This window comes from Wyeomyia smithii, chromosome 3 (assembly GCF_029784165.1).
Source record: "Wyeomyia smithii strain HCP4-BCI-WySm-NY-G18 chromosome 3, ASM2978416v1, whole genome shotgun sequence".
Taxonomy (NCBI): Eukaryota; Metazoa; Arthropoda; class Insecta; order Diptera; family Culicidae; genus Wyeomyia; species Wyeomyia smithii.
Window position 1 is genome coordinate 2,254,743 of NC_073696.1, and position 20,373 is coordinate 2,275,115.

Sequence of the window (20,373 nt, forward strand, 5' to 3'; positions counted from 1 at the left end):
CCCTAACTAAACAGCAGCGGGTAGTAGCAGTAGCGGCAGTGGATAGTAGTTGCATCGGGTACCAGCAGCAATAGTGATACTCCTCTAGTTGAAAACTTCCTTTGTGCGGTAGCGGCAGTATTAGCGATAGGTGTATTGGCCAGCACTTCCTTCAGCGAAAAGCTCTGCCGTATGTTGGAAACACACACACGGTGATGTTGGCAATCGAAACTTGTTGGCAGTTAAATTTCTAGTGTGAAAACAGTTTTCTTTTGTGTTTTTTTTTTCTTCACAAATCATTTATTTGACACGGTACAAATGCAATTCAATGTTTAACGGCGCCAATTATATCTGATGACTTAAAATCTATAAGCAAATTTTTTATTCTCGCTGCCGACTACGAGCTGGAATTAAGTCTATCCTAAAACTAGCATGTATTATTCAATCAGTGTTTTGTAGTCGAATGGTCGTCTGATGATCGTCGAATGAATATGCAGCATGTATGGATTTGTTCTGCTAAGCCACGATATCATGAGCTGGGACAGGAGCTTGTAATCCTCGGGTTCTGAGGGTATTGTGCGGGGTCTAGTTGCTGGTTTGGCCATATGGTGTGTGCCGCTGAGCCAAGATATCAAGAAAGGCCTCGGGTTTTCCTGGCGAGTTTGTGTGGGGTTCAGTTGCTGGTTCCAAAATCGAAGTCTACGACGTGTTCTTGCCGTTTTGTTGAATGTGGGTGGAATGGAATGGGACTAGACTTGGGCATGGATGGATTTCAGGATTTTCTATTGTGTTATCAGAAGAGTGCCTGATTCTCATTGCCGGGGGTAGGACAGAGATGCGACTTTCATACGACCAATCAAGTCTTGGAAATTGTCAAGCCTTATACGAACACTGTTTTATTGAAAATGTTCAAGCCTTATTGAAACGCAGAGTACGATTAGTCTGATTGGTCTTTTAATGCTCGCTTTCCCTAATACGGTCTTCAAAATTATATAATAAGTAAACCGGGAATGCACTCTTCGGGCGGAAATATAAGAGCCTTCTTCAAACTAATCAGTTCCCTAGTTTTTTTTTGTTCAAATCCTCTTTGTCTTTATTAAAATTGATTATACATAGTCATATAGAATTCTAAATTTTGTACATTTAGGCAATCTATAGGAGTTCACTAACAAAAATTATGTATCTAACAAACAATCGCAGTATTCTATTAAGTATACGTCTGTTAACTCCTTGTAGCTCCGGAATTTGCAGCCTTTTGAAGAGTTGGTCTCCCCGCATCCCAAGAGAGACAATTGTAACTGCTATACGATTCCACAATGGTTCTATGGTTGGACATGTCGAATATTTGTGCTGTATTGTTTCTTCTTTATTACATAAGTCACATGCTGATGTTGCTGCTCGGTTTTCTCTGAATCTAAGAGAGTTATGATCCAACTTTTCGTTGCATAGTAGATAGTACGTGCTCTTCTCTTCCTGTGAAAGAGTTTTGTTATTTACGTTTTTCCATACTCTATTCCAGTCCCTCTGTATCAAGCGTTCAATTCTATTTTCCGGCAGAACGTCTAGGTTGTGGTGGTAGATTTTGAAAGATGTTGATTCCTCTGTTATATGCCTTGGAAGCTTGAGCACTTCACCAAAGATCATCTTTAAATGCGGTAATTCCTCTGGGACCATTCTCAGGTCTTGTCGGCTTCTTATTGTTCTGGCATAGTCCTGTTGATACGGTATCGTCTCTCTAGTTCGTTGAAATCTGTTGACCAGCAGAGACTTAGATTTCCTGATCGGGCAGTGCAATCCAAGATCCCCCTTGCGTTTACTTTTGATTATTTGTTCATAGCGAATTCTATGCGGTCTTCCATGCCAAATAAACATGGTAATTTGTTGTTTGATGAGCCTTCCCATACTGGGTGGTAATGGCAGTATGGAAGAAACATACCACAGTTTGGAGCAAATGTACGTAATTATTAACCAAATCCGCTGTTTTAAGTTCAGAAGCCTGGCCCGATTCAACCACAATGCTGAAGTTAAACTGCGTCTCAACTTTGTCCAGTTAGCTGCTACTGTATCATCGATTGTAGTTTTGTATATCACTCCAAGGATTTTAACCTCTTCTCTAATGATAAGTTCCTCTGGTGACGGAAACCCAAAGCTTCAAGCCAACTGTTTTTTGAAGGTTCAGTCGCGAAGTTTCGCCAAAGTGACGAAAACAGCAAATATATTAAATACCAATATAGTTCACTTACGTGAATTTATGAAGACAAATTGAAAATGACAGAAGCGTTAGTCACCTTTTCGACCGCTAGGTGCGCCACTTCTGATTTTGTTCTACACGACATGCGAAACAGAGTAACTTTTGACAATAATATTACCCTAATGGGTACACTGAAAAAAATTCACATTTTATTGTGAAGTGAGCTCGGCCGAATATTTTATAATAATAATGTTCACCTATGCATAAGGCAATCCATGGGTGGTGTTCCACGGTTTGTACGTTTGTCGACCTCCGACAATATTTTGAGTTGTAAAATGGCGACTTCCGGTGACTGGGAAACTGCCGAAAATGACCAAATACCACCTAATATGGGTGTTTTTTTAACCAGAATGACGCTCAGAGGCCAGAAATTGTCTCGAAATGCCAGTTTGAAATCCAAGATGGCGACTTCCGGTTTTTGAAAAATCAGACAAAATTTTGAATTGTAAGATGGCGACTTCCAGTGATTGGAAAAAAGAGGAAAATGACCAAATACCACCAATATGGATGTTTCTTTAACTAGAATGACGCTCAGAGGCCAGAAATTGTCTCTGAATACCATTTTGAAATCCAAGATGGCGACTTCCGGTTTCAGAGAAACAGCGAGATATGACCAAATACCATCCAATATGGGTATTTCCGAAATCGTGATGATGCACTGAAACCACAAATCGACCTCAGACAACATTTTGAGTAGTAAAATGGCGACTTTTGGTGACTGGAAAACTGCCGAAAATGACCCAAATACAACCAAATATGGGTGTTTCTTTAACCAGAATGATGCTCAGAGGCCAGAATTTGTCTCCAAATGCCATTTTGAAATCCAATATGGCGACTTCCGGTTCCTAAACAACAGTGGCAAAAGACCAAATAACACACATTATGGGTATCTCCGGGATTGTTATGATGCACTGAAGCTACAAATCGACCTCAGATAACATTATGAATTGTAAAATGACGACTTCCGGTGAATGGGAAACTGCTGAAAATAACCAAATAACACCCAATATGGGTATTTCTTCAACCGGCCGATTTCCATCCAATATAAGATGTTTCGATACCAGAATGATACACAGGAGCTAGAATCGACCACAGACAACATTTTGAATTCTAAGATGGTGACTTCCGGTTTCTGTAGAACAGCCGAAAATAACTAAATAACACCTATTATTGGTGTTTCTTTAACCAAAATGACGCTCAGGGGCCAGAAATTGTCTCCAAAAAAAAATAGCCTAAAGGGACCGAATACCACCCAATATGAGTGTTTCTTTAACCAGAATGATGCATGGAGCTAGAAATTGACCTCAGACACTATTTTGAATTGTAAGATGGCAACTTCTGGGAAACAGCCGAATACTACTGCATATGAATATTTCCGTAATCGAAATAATGTAAAGAAGCCAAGCATTGACCCTGGACACCATATTGGATTCGAAGATGACCACTTTCAGTTTCTGGAAAACAACGAAAATAACTGAATACCACCCAATATGAGTGTTTTCGGAATAGAGGTGATGTACTAAAGGCAAAAGTCAAGGATGTTGTCATTCCGATAAAACCAATAATTTCAAACGATATAAACAAATCGCAAGAAATCAATGAATTTGGAATGTTGAAAATTATTGAATTAAACACAAAAATAGGTGGGACGAAGTTTGCCGGGTCAGCTAGTAAATACATAAATATGCTGGTTAAAGCAAAGCTGCAAGTGATGAATACGAAGATTAGAACTCGAGAGCAAAAAATTCGGAGGGATAAAAAAACAAAAAATACTTTCAAAACGAAGAAAACTAAACATTAAATAATAGTTTTTGCATAACAGTTGTTATCACTAATTATGTTTTTTTTTTTGTTGAATATCTTTTATATATAATATAATAAAGCTTTTAAACCAATTACAACATGATATGTATCCATACTTAAATTGTTAAATTGATAGAACATTCAAGTGTTATCTAAGCTAAAAGTTGCACAACAACCATATACGACTATTGACAACCATTGTGCGGTTTCTCCTTTTATCTTTTTCACGAGGTAATTGAAATATTCATTTATTTGTACACTTCGTGGCCTGATTATTCAGCTTGAGCTTGACGGCCGCACATTTCGTAGTTGCTTCCCGTGATGGATCTGAGCTAGTGAAGTTACACAGGGAACCACGTATATAGCAACTTGGGATTAGTTTACCATTTACACGTCGTGGCCTGATTATTTGAATATTTCTTCTTCGTGCCTCGATAAGCTACATCTATTATATTATCAATATTTAACTCCCGGAATGGCGTTAGTTTTACATACAAACAATATACGCACGAAATCTGCAACATATTTTTTTCTGTGAAAGTATGAAATTGAGTCAACTAAATCTAAAATTGAGTAAATTCAGTTTCGTGTGTGAGAATGTCACACGCTCACAGAAATTCAACAACAACGCACAGTGGTACAGTAAGGCAATGTAGGCGGACACGGGTTTTTCGATGCGATTTTGTGGTTTTAGAGTAAAATTTTTTTCTAAGAACTTGTTTCTTATATTTAGTCTATTTTTTATGTGCAAATGAAAATTAGGGTGGTCCTGAAATCGACTAAATGAAAAAACTAACTTTTTATTTGCATAAATAAATGTATACATTCATCGGCACAGTTGTAGATCAACTAATTTTAAGCAACTTTCGGTATTTCTTCACAATATTTATACAATATTTGTTCTATCAAATGATACCAAAAAATATTATTTATGTTTGCCCTAAACGGAGACATCAATTTATCAAAAGGGCCTATTTTTAAAATAGAAATAGTGAAAACTCTTCATCTGTAAAATATATCGACAATGTTTTTTCGTCAAAATTGGCGTATTTTTGATTAAAGTTACCGAAGAAAACTTTGTTTTTAAATTTGAATTGAAAAAATAGAGCGAAAAGACTGTTTTTGGAAACCAAATTTCATGTCTACAAAAAAGTTTTTTTACAAAGTTACTTAGAATTAGTTGGTTTACAAGTTTGCCAAAGAATGTTTTATTTCGTTGATTTTAGGACCACCCTAATTTTCATTCGCACATGAATCGAGGACTATGTATAAGAAACAACTTTTTACAAAAACTATGGCTTTAAACCGCAAACCAAAATCGCAACGAAAAGCCTATGTCCGCCTAAATTGCCTTACTGTACCACTGTGCAATGAGTTTAGTTACCTTTTTCACCACAAGAGGGGGTGTTCCCTGTCTGTCTTCACGGGAATATATGGGAAATTCGAGAGTGAACTATATTGTTATTTTAAGATATTTGAAAACAGTCTATCACCAGTCGTGTTTTGTCAGGATGTTTTATGATGATTGTTATATCATCTGCAAAGGCTGTGATGGACTCACCTATATCGTTGCATATTTGCGACAGTCGGTCTATGAGGGGTTGCAGATACACTACGAATAAAATCAGGCTCAGGGGGTCTCCTTGACGAACTGAGCAATTCATGTTGAAGGATTCTGCCAGCTTTCCATTGACTACTAATTGAGCTTTGGAGAGCCTCATGAAGGTTGACATGAGGTTAACAAAATCGCTGTTTATGTTCATTTTTCGCATTGTACTTGCCAGAAAATCGTAGTTTACTCTATCAAATGCGTTGCTGAGATCGCATGCCATGATGAGATCGTTTTGTCCAGTACTATGAGATTGGCCAATCTCGTCTCGAACCAAGCAGGTAGCCTCGAAGATATTCTTCTTACCGTTGCTGCACTTTTGTGCTTCGGAGAGAACCAATGGAACCAGTTTATTTAACCGCTCCTTCAACACACGACTTAGGATCTTGTAATCTACGTTAAGCAGCGAAATTGGGCGGTAGGCATTAATTGAATCGCTACCATTCTTTTTATGCACTAGCACGATGATCCCTTCTAATTGCTCTGGTCGAACTATCCCATTCTTCATTTCATTGATGATTTCCACTAACTCTGCTTTGATGATGTTCCACAGCTTCAGGTAAAATTCCCTTGTTAGTCCATCCTTTCCTGGTGATTTGTGAGGCGCAGAATTTTTGATGGCATCGTAAATTTCATCCTCCAAAATGCGGTCCATGATAGTATCGTTGGCTTCGGTGTTTTGAGGCACGACTCTCGTGGGATGGAAGGTGTCTGGCCTATTCGCTTGCTCGCCAGCAAAAAGCGCACAATAGTGTCCAAAAACTGCTGTTTCAATGTCGCAGGGATCATTCAGCAGTCTTCCGTTGATCTCTAACTTGTCGATGCTTGTCCCTGCTCGACGCTTACGGTGATCGTCAATTTGAAACACGGAAACCTCTTCATTTGGTAGGTGACGAGCTGATTCTCTCCTGAAAAAACCGTTGAAATCTTTTTGCTTGCGTGGCATCACTGCTTTGATCCTGTTGATTTCCATCGTATTGTCGTTCTCCAAATGCGTCATTGTTACTAGCGATGAGCAAATTGTTGTTAAGTTTCCACGGGGGTCGATGAGGCCGTTGAGAAACGAATGGAAGCATTACACGCATCACCACAGCTTTATGGTCGCTGAAACAGTTCACCTATACTACTACAGATACTACAGGTTGGTTAACGTAAATCGTGTCTTTTCTTGACATCGATTTCCCTCGAACAAATGTATAGTCGTTTGAGTTGTTGAACATTCTCCATGCATCGGTTAAGTTTCGAGCTTGAACTAATCTTTTCAAATTTAGGCTAATGTTGGTCCCTCCAGCAGAATCACGTATGTCAGTAATTGAATTAAAATCTCCGGTTATTATAAGGTGGGTAGCGGTATTCAAAATATATGGCGAAACAACACGATTGAAAAAATCTTCCCTCACATATCTGTTATTCGTTCCAGACGGACGTAAATGTTGACAATCGTAACTGTATTTTCAAGGGGGGTCCAAAATTTTTTTGTATTTGGGAAACTCTTATCCCGTTTTTGACTAATATCGCTGTGCCTCTCCGTCGTTCGTCAACATTGATGATTGATTCGTAACCTGAGACACTAAAATTATTACACGCTACCTCCTGCAGACAGACTACGTCTAGCTCAAGCATTCGAATGAATGCTGATAGTGCAGCAAGTTTTGTTTGGCTTTGAACTGCATTTATATTAATTGTTGCTATTATATACGAACGATCGAGAGAGGGATCTATTATTTTTTTTATTTTTACTTGTCGCAATTTTTGTTGCTAATCGGCTATTCCTTGTTCGTGGCTGAACCCATGGTTAATCGATGAGCATCTCCTTACCATCAGTCGATGCCGATGAGTTCTCGTGAGTTACCTCTTGATCTGCGCTGCTGCTTGTTGTATCCTCTTGACCTGATTCATCTGATGAATTTGCATCCTCGATGACGGTTTTCGCTGTTTTTTCTTTTCTCGTGATTCCAAGGTCGATAGCCCCTGCCGGTCGCTTAGTGTTGTGTTGCTGCTGATGTACTCCCTGCTGCTCGGGATCTCTTGCGGGGTCTACAGGAGGCCCCCGCTCAATGATTGAAGGTTGTGTTTGTGATTTGTTTGTAGCGATGGTTGTGCTGATTGTGCTGGTGGCAGATGTGTGCGTAAGATACGGTCAACCTTTCTTCTACGGCTAGACGTGCCCTATTTTCAGCACATCCACGACCTTTGTGCATCATGTTACCACAATGGCGGCATGTTTGTACCTGGTTGTCATATGTACAGTAGGTGCTGTATCCGCGGATACTTATATACGACGGAATCGCCCGACTTAGCTGCATCCTGACAATCTTCACTCCGCTTGGTGTATTCGGAAATCGCGCTGTCTTGCACATATCATCCTTGATGGTGAGCACGTTTCCGAATCTTTGCATGTGTTGTGAGATCCACTCCTGTGGCATTCGTCGCGGAAGATGATGCAGCTTTACATCTATGCCGCCATCTTCAACAAAGAGCCGCACTTTATGTGGCTTGTTTTCGCAGACTAGCTCTTGCTTACCGTCGAATTTCTCGATGATCTGCTGGACCATGTACTGAGAAGAAAGCTCAATATACACCTTCCCTTCAGTCAAATCGATTTGGATAGCTAGCACTTCACTTGGCGTCAGATGAAGTTGATCCGCGATGAAGTCGTAGATGATTGGATATTTTATGTTGCGGATTCCGCGAATATCCATGAATATGGTATGCGCCCTTAAAGAATCCAGGGTTACTTAGGGGAGCCTATACCATGTACTAAGCTTTTAAACCCCGAACAATGATTTTCGATTCAAAAACAGCTGTCTATCACACAAGCTAAATGACTCCGACCTGTACTGGTAGACGTCGACTTGACAACTAGTTGATGTCAAATAGGACGGTCCTAACTAAGCAGCAGCCAGTAACGGATAGCAACCTTATATAGTTCTACATCTACCTTGCGGTCGTGGCTTCGCATACAACCCTTCTGTTATTTGCAGTCAATTGACCAAAAAAGGACCCCGTGGTCCCCGTGGTTCTGTGGTTCGCGATGTAGGTCGGCTTCCACACGGTTGTGATATCGGGTTCGATTCCCGATCGAGTCGAGGATCTTTTCGAGCTGGAAATTTTCTCGACTCAGCACTGGGGCACGGTGTATCGTTGTACTTATCCTACACATGCAAAATGTGCCAAACACAATATCGATAACGAATTCTCTCAACTAAACTAGATGATCGAGACCGCTATTAGCCACAAGGCTAAGCGTGCGATATTGTTTGACCAAAAAAGGACAGCCCAAACCACAGTTGAAACGCAGATTTCGACCACTGACCCCTAGTACGGTCGACAGAATACCATACCTAGTTATCCGGAAAGGCACTCTTCAGGTTATGTAGGAACTGCTTCGGCTCAAATAAACATCATATCATACCCAAGTAACACACAAAACATGTTAGCAAATAGATAGAAGCGAAAGTAGTCATATAAGTGTACTACAAGCGCAATTAAATACTTGTGTTATTATATTGTGTTTGAAGTTGTTTCTCATCAGTAATACAACCGCATTTCGAAAACAAGCTCATTTCTTCTGGTTTTGGAGATGTTTTTTTAATAACATGAGTTCAAGAATAACAATCACTATCACTTGGTTTTTTCGTAAGACATTACACCATCTAATAACAACATTACGTACCAGTAAAATGCTTTTTCTTAGTACAACAGTCGTAGCATTCAACACTCAACTTAAAAATACTTGATCAAATTAATAATTAAATTATACGAACGATTTCTATATTTATTCGAAGCGGGTCAAAACGTGCCATCAAAAGATATACAAAACGCTTGCAGTGTAACCAATATCAATTCAGTTTATTGTTATTGTATATCTAACAACGTTATCTAGTTTTGTTAGATTTTATATTCAGATAACGTTGAAACTATGCGAAAACAATTTTAATATTCAAGCAAAAGAAACAACTCTTTTTGAAAGGTTGAAAATTATTTTTTGTCATCAATTTATAATCAATTAAAACTGCCACTGATAAAAGCTACTGCCGATCTAGTTGCACTGCACCGACACAACACATTTGCGCATGCGCTGGTTAACAGTTGTCATAGCAACAGATTTGCGCGTTGCCGTTTTAGTACTCAAGATGTATTTTTCCACTTAATTCTATCAAGTTGGCTCGCTTTCATGCTGTTATCGGTACTTGTTCTATTAGCCTTCATGTTTTGCGCTTTTCTGGTGATAGAGATGTCATGGAATAGGTAACGTCAACTATTCTATACCAACGTGTGTTACTTGGGTATGCTGTGTACGACAGCGGTCGAGGATGCCCCTGGCTATCTGCTCCCATTCAACATGAACAGAAATTTGTCCCCTAGTCGCACAGGTGTAATATGCAACACGCAACAGCGTAATAAACTGTTGCATGGTTGAGAATACTACACCTTCCAATCAAACTAAAATAAGGAATCACTTATTGTTCCAAACCGCAACATGATATGGGTTATATTGCTGCCAACACGAAATGATATGCGAGGTTGAAAATTTTAGAAGGCGGAGCTTCTTACAACTTCCGATTTAATTTTTGTAATGATAACAGTAATAAACTACGTTGAAATATGACACAAACTATACAACATAACTGCGGTCACGGTAATGTTCACTGAAATGTTTTTAAGTTGCATAGAGTGGATTAAAATCTTACATTCCTCTTCTCCATTTGATAGTTTACGAGTGAACGGAAGGTTATTTTTCTGTTTTATTTTGACTAAAATGAAACGGATTCTATTTAATTCAGTTTTAAATATTCCTATTTGAAGAATAATGCTGATTCGCTGGGCCATGTCATCGAAACATGCCGTAACCTTGGGAACAAACCCCTCGAAAATATGATTGAACTTTGGTACAGATAGAACCTTTAAATGTTTCAGTTATGCTCTTCTGATCGGGTCGTCTCAGGTGACAAATGTTGACGAAAAGATATACTTGAAATATAATTCGCTGCCGTTTGCGTTGATAATTTGGTTTGGAGAAGGGTGCTAAACGACGATTGCAAAATATTCAATGTCAGTATTAACGGTTGCAGCATTGTTAGAAAGTTTCTCTCCTGTAATTTTCAGAAACCTGATAATCTGTCCCTTGATGAAATTAACAATGTATCCACGGCTTTCTTTGAACTGTTCATTGTTGTATAACTTTACGTACAGTTTTGCTGCCTGAACCATCAGTAAATCCTGACTAGCAGGGATATTGCATACACGTTTCTGAAGAAACCAAATGTGAGGCGCTTCATCAAGCAAACGATATTTTGCCCTTTTGAAGGATTGAAGGATTCCCGTGTTCAAACTTTTGTGCAGACTTCCTGAAATCTCGCTCGTACAAAAAAGAGACAATGCGCTTTGAGCTACAAGTCTCGTTTCTCATTCAGTCGTTTTGTGTTGTGCGCCACATGCGAGCGAGAGAACTTGCAATACGTACGAGCCATGTCTCGTCGCATGGAATTTCTTTTGCGACGTACACGAAGATATCTCGTCTCTCAACGTAACGAGCGCGGTGCATGGGCGTTGCGCACACGAGACAGCTTGCGCGCAAATTCTCGTGAGCTCGTCTCGCGAGCTAGTTTCACATATTGCTTTGAGCTGATGGCGCAAGTAAGAAATTGATTTTGCCCAGAGGGATGAACACAGGAGATTTCATGTGATTTATTATTTACGGTGTTATAGGAGCTTGCGTCAGAGCACTGTTTGAATAATGAATGGTGTGTAAACTAATTCATTTGTTTATCAAATCATATGTTGATTAAACCGACTTTTGTTAACAATAATGAAGAACGTTTTGTTACCATATTTATATATTATTATTTTCTTTGCGAACGGTATAAAAATGCATGATTTTTTTAACTGAAACAAATATATTAGATGCAGAGTGTTATGTTGGTTAACGTGGAGATGCTGTGAGTTTCTGTCGTCGTTTAAGATGTCATTGACTATTATTTAATAGAAACCATTCCAAAGAAAATCATATTCAGTTTTGTACTTATAAGATTAGATGTGACTTTTAATTCGAATACATGCCTTTCGGGAGTTAAAAATAACAGAACCATGTTGGGGGTAAAGATGTTGGATAGAATTCTCAAATAAGGTATAGATATTGCAAATCAGATATATGATTCTAAAGTCACATTAACTCTAGTGCGACTATATATACTCGTATTAATAGTAATCTGATCTTTTTTTTTGCTGCTAGGGGGATATTACCTTGTGCAACGATGTGAACTTTTGTAATAATCTTAGTAATATTGTTTTATGAAATTTTCCAACTAATGCACCTCCAGCAGGGTCTGAGGGCTCATACTGTATCGAAGACACAAATCTTTGAGTAACTCTGGGAGACGCGTTGCTCGAATCATGTCGATACATGATGCTTTTGATACCGGAGACGAAAATGCAATTCAATGCTACGGTGTTATATTATCTAGTAAATATATGTTTTATAATGTGCAACATGGAATTTATGAATGAATTTCAACCATTTCAACGTTCGATTCGTCAAATGCGGAGTGTTAATCCTAGAAAGATAGTCTGCGTCAATTTGAGTCCTGAGTCTTATCATGCCAAATGTCCTATCAACATCGAATATCTACCATTTTTGATTTGGCTGAATCTCAGCACACGTACCTGACTTAACAAACTGAATATTTTTCGCGGGCGGGCAATTTTTTCAGACTCACGAGAATTTTTTTAAAAGAACATAAGTATTTTGGTATATGTTTGATTCAAAGCATTGTAGCTCAGAATCCTTCAGTTGTACAAAATAAACTGTCTGAGAATGAATTGCAGGGAACTAATAATGCTTATAAAAAATACACCCCAATAAAACCTTTTTTGGTCAAAATAAATTAAAAACAAACACCTTATCTTAATTGACAAACAAAAATTAAGAGTTATTTTTTTTTCTCATTTTCTTTTCGAAGAAATCCGAAGTTATAACAAAATTTCTGGTTTAAATTTCAGGATGGTGGAATGAAATGTAAATATTTTTATTGAAGGTAAACTTTTATAAAAATAAATCAAATTAAACATTTTGCAAAACATTCATGCTCTCATGATTTTGGGTGGAGGCGGGCATCGCACTTTTTGGACTAAAATGTCTATCTAAATAACTTATTTTGAGAAAAAAAGAACTGAGAAATCCGATTTTGTAACCCTTTCCCGTTCACATGATTTAAAAATACTTTCGGGATGATTCAAGCAAAATACTTTGTAGCCCAACTAAAGTGAGTGTAAAATATTGCATTTTGAAGAAAAAAGTTAAATTTGAAATGGTGCTTCAGAGCATCTTTAAGCACAGCAGGGACTTTTTTATTCATGACTCAAAATATTATCCCTAATATTTAACTATTTGAAGTATTTATTAAAAATTATTTAAAAGCGGAAGAAAACCAGATGTAATTTTCCAAGAAAAAAATAAAGTTTATGATTTTAAGAGGTTTTAGTAAACATTTTCAATCAAAAAGTTGGACTAGCTTTTGTTTTCAAAGCATAAAGCATATAAGGTTTACTGCCCATAAACGCATAAGAGTCACACTGCCAAAAACGTACAACTGAGTAAAACGCAGTAGACGCAGGTAAACCATAGCATTTTTTCCTTCCTATGGGTTCAATCAAAGAAACAAAAATTTAAAATAAGCATTCATCCGAGGTAAATATATTTGTGCAGAATATTTTTATATGCAATAAGGTCTTTGTTGTTCCGATCAGTACACTTTATTTAGTCTTTTAATGAAAGTTACAATGATTTTCTGCTAATTGGTTTTAGCTCTGAGCCGGTTATGCGTTTATTCGTAACGTGGGCCTGACCAGAATTAATATTTTTTTCATTATTTTAGCAACAAACCTAACTTTTGTTGTAAATTTTCGAGAGCACACGTAATGTAAAGAAGTTTCTAAGGTTTATCTCAAAAGTGATGAAAACTCACATGGGACTGTTATGCATTTACGGGCATTTTAGCAGAATGAACAAAATCTTAGAACATCTTAGAATCGTCGAAACATTACAGAAAAAGTTATGGACAAAAAAACTAATTTTGAGGGGTGTTCTCCTTTCATTCAGTACTCGGTTGGATACAACTAGAAACAGTTGAACTCTTATGAGTAATACATTTCTTTTGACAAACTTTCAAATGCATACAGTCTGGTTTGCTACTATCTGCAACCTTCGCAGAAATATGGACTCAGAATATGGTTATTTTCAGCAAAAAAACTAGAAATATCTTTACAACAAATAAAAATAGCAAACAAATATATTTTACAAAAATGCAAGGTTTAGCAGAATGAACAAAATCTTAGAACATTTTGAATTGTTTCGACGATTACAGAAAAAGTTATGGCCGAAAAATTAATTTTGAGGAGTGTTCCTCGTAAAACTCTGCTTCGTCATATCAGACGTACAGTTAGAAGATTACAGTGTTCAGCAATTCTTTTTCTTATATATTTTCCTACAACTTTGCTGAAGAAAGCAATCTGGTATTTTGAAGATTAGAAAAAATAGTTTTTATATCTAACTACTAGGAGGATTGATAAAAAACCGAAAATTCCAAAAGAAAGGCCTTGTTATATGGAATAAACTTGCTGAAGACACTGGGTAAATACAATCAATATTTCACAGTCGAATCTAAAACGATCACGGTTTTTTGAGTTTAGACCACTGTGGGTTGCTTTGAAAAAAATTTACTATTTTACTTTATTTTTTGCTAACCAAGATCAAGTGTTCATTAACAATTCACTCTGGCTCAAAAAGTTTAAAAAAATACATAGTTTGCCAAGTCAAACACGAGTGCAAAGTTCCATTTAAATCGAATAAAATTGACTTTCCCTAACAGAACCGCACAAAATAAGTATTACTTTGAGCCTGGTACACGAGAAAGTCTCACGAGCTCTGGCGCACGAGCTGTATCATGTATGTACAGTACAGGCGTCTCGCTCAATTCGTAGTGCGACGAAACATCGCTTGCGCATCGCAATCCGAACCGAAAGAGAAGCGAAAGAGCAACCTGCAAATCGCATGTGACGTTGTCTCGTCTCGTCGCACGTACATGAAAATTCTACGAGCGAGAGAAAGATTTCTCTCGTCGCTTGAGAAAAAAGTACGTGCACAGGAAGTCTGCATGTAACTTACCCATTCGGAAATGACGCTGTGTAATCTGTTCAACGATTTTCACCAGGTCGCATGCAGTTGATTCAGCGTGTTATACTTACGCCTTATGTCGATTATAGGTAACCCTCTGTTGAAATGCTCCACACCTGCTTCAACATTTAATTTTTTTTAATTTTTAAAGTCCTTCCGAACATTGTTTGCGTTTAGCTGCAAATCATAAAAGGTTCCCACTTTTCTAAACTACTGTTTATTGAATAAACTCCCATGAATGTACTGCCAGTCAATCATTCGAAAACTATTTTCGTAACCCATACTTTTGAAACAACCATAAAAGTTGTCTGTTACAGTTTCGCTAACAACCTGCCAGAATCGCTATTTTCCGACCCGCCCGAGTATCGTCCGACCCTAGAACCTAGCGCGCAGCTCACCATCCGGTGTGGTTCTAACTTCAGGTGATTGCTAAGTGTTTACTTTGAATTAGAGCTACGCCTCAGTGAATGCAAGCTGGATGGGATGGGATGGGGATAGGATGGGCGAAGCGTGTTCAAATAGCATACGAAATAGACTGGTTTAGATTTCTGGAGAAAGTTATGCTAGTGGTTCATCCGGTGTGGTCGGTAACAGTCTGGTGCAGGTGACAGAGAAGCGGTGCCGATGCTCTCGGAACTGGTGGAAAATTTCCAACCAGATGCGGTTACAAATAAGTGTGGTGTGCGGTGCTGCTTTGCATAATTTACTTGGGCACTGTTGGGTAAACTGTTTTCGAAGAGGTTTATACCCGTTGCAATGAGGAGGAGCAGAGCGCATTGACTGCAAAGACGTGTTTTTATGGGAAGCTTTGCATTACGATGTTGTGGAAACTCATGCAGAACACAAACAATCAACTGCAGCAGCATTCGCCTTGGATGGAATAGTTTTTCATTTAGAGCAGCTTAACAAACTTTTTTCACCCCAAAATTAGCGAATCTTGGTTTGAAAGTTTGAGAGTTTATTAGCAGCGGTGTTTCAACTATTACACCACGTAAAAGAGAACGGACATTTAAGGGCAAAATTTTGTTTTACCAGTGTTCTAACCTTCAATGTATCACCAAACTTTGTAAGAGTAATAAGCATGATAGCTGTCAGTCAGACGAGGCTCACTGAATTATTCATGTTTGTATGTAGTTTGCAAGCTTTTATTCCATTGAAGCGAGATAATTACATTTTAATGCTTAAATCAGACAGGGAAAATCCATTTGAAATAAATACATGTACACTCAATGGCTTAGTACCGCCATGACTGCTGTACATATTGAATTTTCAGAAACGCGAATTAAAATTAATCGTCATTTGTATGAGGTGTATTATTGGTGTTCAACAGAAACACGTGAAATCATCACCAGAATTGGTTTTCATTTCAATCAAAATGTTGTTATTCAGTAACTGATAATATTGGGAACTACCTCAATAGTTCTTTACACAATTTATTTTGATGATACTTATGCAGCAATAATCAATGCATCAAAATCCCTTCCTCCGGTCGCATAAATGGGATAGTAAGTGGAAAAAAAGCTTTCCCTGTCACTCGGCGAATTATCCGCGGCCCCGCGGTGGGTTCAGCCATAAAACATAGAATTTTATAACGCTCTTCTATTTTACCGAAAGCACTGAACAACCTCCGCTTACTGTTGCCACCTCGTATTTCCTCTTCATAAATGTTATAAATGTTGACCTGCTTGCTTATAGCATAGCACCGCTGCGCTGTGGGCTGTTGAACAATCCACCCGAAAATGTGAATTTTTTTTTTAATAGGGGGGGAATGTTTGTAATGATTTATTTATGTACTAATATCTATTCAGAATTAGTTTTGTGTGTTCTATTTTTCTATTTCAGATGGGAGCTGCATATAACATTGCTGGCCTAAAAATTTGTTTGTAAATTTACAGTTTATTCTTGAGACAAAGTCTAGAATTCCTGTTGATAAGAGGATATAAACATTTGATATACTTATTGCACTTTGACTGGATATTTTCAATGTGCTCCTTAAAAGTAAGATTCTTATCATAAATTAGCCCTAAGTATTTAACTTGATCAGACCAATTAAAGACCACACCGTTCATCTTAATAACGTGGTTATGGGTGGGTTTGAGAAATGAAACTCTTGGCTTATGAGGAAAAATAATTAACTGTGTTTTAAAAGCATTAGGGGAAATCTTCCATTTCTGCAAGTATGAAGAAAATATATCTAAACTTTTTTGTAGCCGACTGCATATAACACGAAGGCTTTTTCCTTTTGCGAAAATGCTTGTATCGTCACAAAACAGAGATTTCTCACAACCTGGTGGTAAATCAGGAAGATCAGAAGTAAAAATGTTATATAAGATTGGGCCCAAGATACTCCCCTGAGGCACACCAGCTCTAACAGGCAATCTATTAGATTTACCATTTAGATAGTTAACCTGAAGAGTGTGGTCAGTTGAATAACTTTGTATCATTTTTGTAAGGTAAATCAGAAAACCGAAATTCGACATTTTAGCTATTAAACCTTTATGCCAAACACTGTCGAATGCCTTTTCTATATCTAATAGAGCTGCTCTAGTCGAATAGCCTACAGATTTATTAGTTCGAATCATATTTGTTACTCTAAGTAACTGATGAGTAGTGGAATGCCCATGGCGAAAACCAAACTTCTCATTTGCAAAAATTGAGTTCTCATTAATATGTGTTATCATTCTATTGAGAATTATTCTTTCAAAAAGTTTGCTAATAGAGGAAAGTAAACTAATTGGTCGGTAACTTGATGCCTCAGCTGGATTCTTTTCGGGTTTTAAAATTGGAGTGATTTTGGCATTTATCCATTTCGTAGGAAAATGTGCTAGTGCTAAGCATCTGTTAAAAACTTTTACCAAGAAATTTAAAGAGTTCTCGGGAAGTCTTTTACTAAGGATATAGAAGATCCCATCATCTCCTGGTGCTTTCATGTTTTTGAATTTTTTGAGAATAGTTCGCACCTCATTCAAGTTTGTTTCCAATACCTCTTCAGAAAGAAATTCTTGGGTGGGGATCTGATCATACTTTTGGTTTACTTCATTTTCAATAGGACTTACTACGTTCAAATTGGAGTTATGAATACTCTCAAACTGCTGAGCAAGTTTTTGAGATTTTTGTTCATTCGTTAGAAAAATGCAATCACCAGCTTTAAAGACTGGAATGGGCTTTGAAGGTTTCTTAAGAACTTTCGAAAGTTTCCAGAAAGGTTTAGAATAAGGTTTTAGTTGTTCAACTTCTCTCATGAAATTCTCATTTCGCAAGAGAGTGAATCTATGTTTAATTTCCTTTTGTAATTCTTGAAAAATAATTTTCAAAGCAGGATCACGAGATCTTTGGTATTGACGTCTCCGTATGTTCTTCAATCGTATAAGAAGTTGAAGTTCACTGTCAATAATTGGTGCATTAAATTTCACTCGAGCCTTAGGAACTGATAAATTCCGGGCATTGAATATTAAGCTGCTAAAATTATCTAATGCTCTGTCAATGTCAGCACTATTTTGTAAAATAATATCATCATTCAAATTTTCTTCGATCGTAGAACGATATCTATCCCAATTAGTCTTGTGATAATTTAACACGGATCTAGTGGGATTTAAAATAGTTTCATGGGAAATAGAAAATGTTATGGGAAGATGATCAGAATCAAAATCAGCATGAGTTAATAAATCACTGCATGAATGGCTTTGATTTGTTAGTACCAAATCAATTGTAGATGGATTCCTAATAGAAGAATAACATGTAGGACCATTTGAAAATAAAACTGAATAAAATCCAGCCGAGCAATCATTAAATAATATTTTTCCATTGGAATTGCTTTGAGCAATATTCCAAGATCGATGTTTCGCATTAAAATCACCGATGGTTAAAAATTTAGATTTATTTCTTGTGAGTTTTTGCAAATCTCCCTTGAAATAATTTTTTCGCTCACCAGTGCATTGAAAAGGCAAATACACTGCGGCTATAAATAAAATGCCAATACTTGTTTCAATTTCAATTCCCAAACTCTCGATAACTTTGGTTTCAAGATGGGGTAAAACACGATGTTTTATTCGACGGTGGATAACTTTTGCAACTCCACCACCGGCAACATCAATTCTATCAAACCTATGAACTATAAAATTTGGGTTCTTTTTTAGTTTAATATTTGGCTTTAAAAACGTTTCAGTCACAACTGCAATATGCACATCGTGGACTGTTAAAAAATTGAAAAATTCATCCTCTTTCGCTTTTAAAGAGCGAGCATTCCAATTTAGAAAATTTACAGCATTATTTAAAATCATTGCTGAATTTCAATTTCATAACAATATTAGTTGTAAATTTTATACCTTCTTGAACAGCCTCGTACATCGAGTTACAGTTCAACAAAACGGACATTAGCTGCAGCATGGATTGTTGTAGGTATTCAATCTTTTCGGGAGTTGGACTACCTAAATCAATACTGGCTGACTTTTCAGCACCAAACACGAATGGTTTGTTACTGTTTGAATTTGAAATATTACCTGAAAGGACACTGGCATATGAACAGCCTGGTGTTGTCTGAACAGGATTTTTTGTCTGAAATTTGGTAGCTGAATTTAAATTATTACCTACAGACACACCTGCTAATGATAGTGCTGGTGATGCCTGAGCAGTATTGAAAGTCTTTTGTATACCCACATTGACAACAGGTTGCTTAGAATTCCTACGTTGTCTGGAAGCAATAATTTTTGACCTTACAGGACAATTAAAGAAATTAGATTTGTGATTTCCCCCACAATTTACACATTTGAAACTATTAGTGGTCTCTTTCACGGGGCAGATATCTTTCGTGTGACTAGAGTCACCACAAATCATACATTTTGCTGCCATATGGCAGTTTCGAGTTCCATGACCATAGGCTTGACAATTCCGACATTGAGTAAGATTATGGATTTCTCCATGTCTCTTGAAATTTTCCCACTTTATTCGCACGTTGAATAAAACACGTGCTTTTTCTAAACATTTTAAATTATGTACGTTAGTTCGATCAAAATGTACTAAGTAATTTTCCTGGTGTATTCCAGTTTGAAAAATTTTGGCATTTGCCTTTCGTTTCATCAAAATTACTTGGTTGGGGGCAGAACCAAGTGATTCTGACAAACAATCTTTGATTTCATCAATACTTTGATCATTTGAGAGACCTTTCAACACAGCCTTAAACAGTCTCTCGTTTTTGGCATCAAAAGAATAAAATTTATACATCTTTTCAGTCAAATACTGTAAAAGATGTTTATGACCATCAAGAGATTCGGCCAAAATACGAATTTCGCCTTGGCGGCCAATTTGAAAATTAACTTTCACATCCGACAGAAACGATGAAAGCTCTGATCGAAATGCTTTAAAATTTGCTACAAATACCACAATAGGTGGAACTTTAACCTTATTCATAACGGCTTTATGCTCAGTATGAGAAGTTTGAATTCTTTGATTTCCAACGGAAGAAAGAATATCATACCTGTTAGTTAGTGGAGATGCCTCACGTTTCCTTGAAGCCGCATCAAAGCGAGCTTTTCCAGGCATAACTGGAAAACTTCACTA

At 37.4% G+C, this 20,373-nt stretch overlaps 1 protein-coding gene across 8 annotated transcripts in view; it reads left to right on the plus strand.

The window, feature by feature from the left end:
- LOC129732609 (uncharacterized) overlaps positions 1-20,373 on the plus strand; it is a 283,879-nt gene that overhangs the window by 83,676 nt on the left and 179,830 nt on the right. The window lies entirely within an intron of this gene.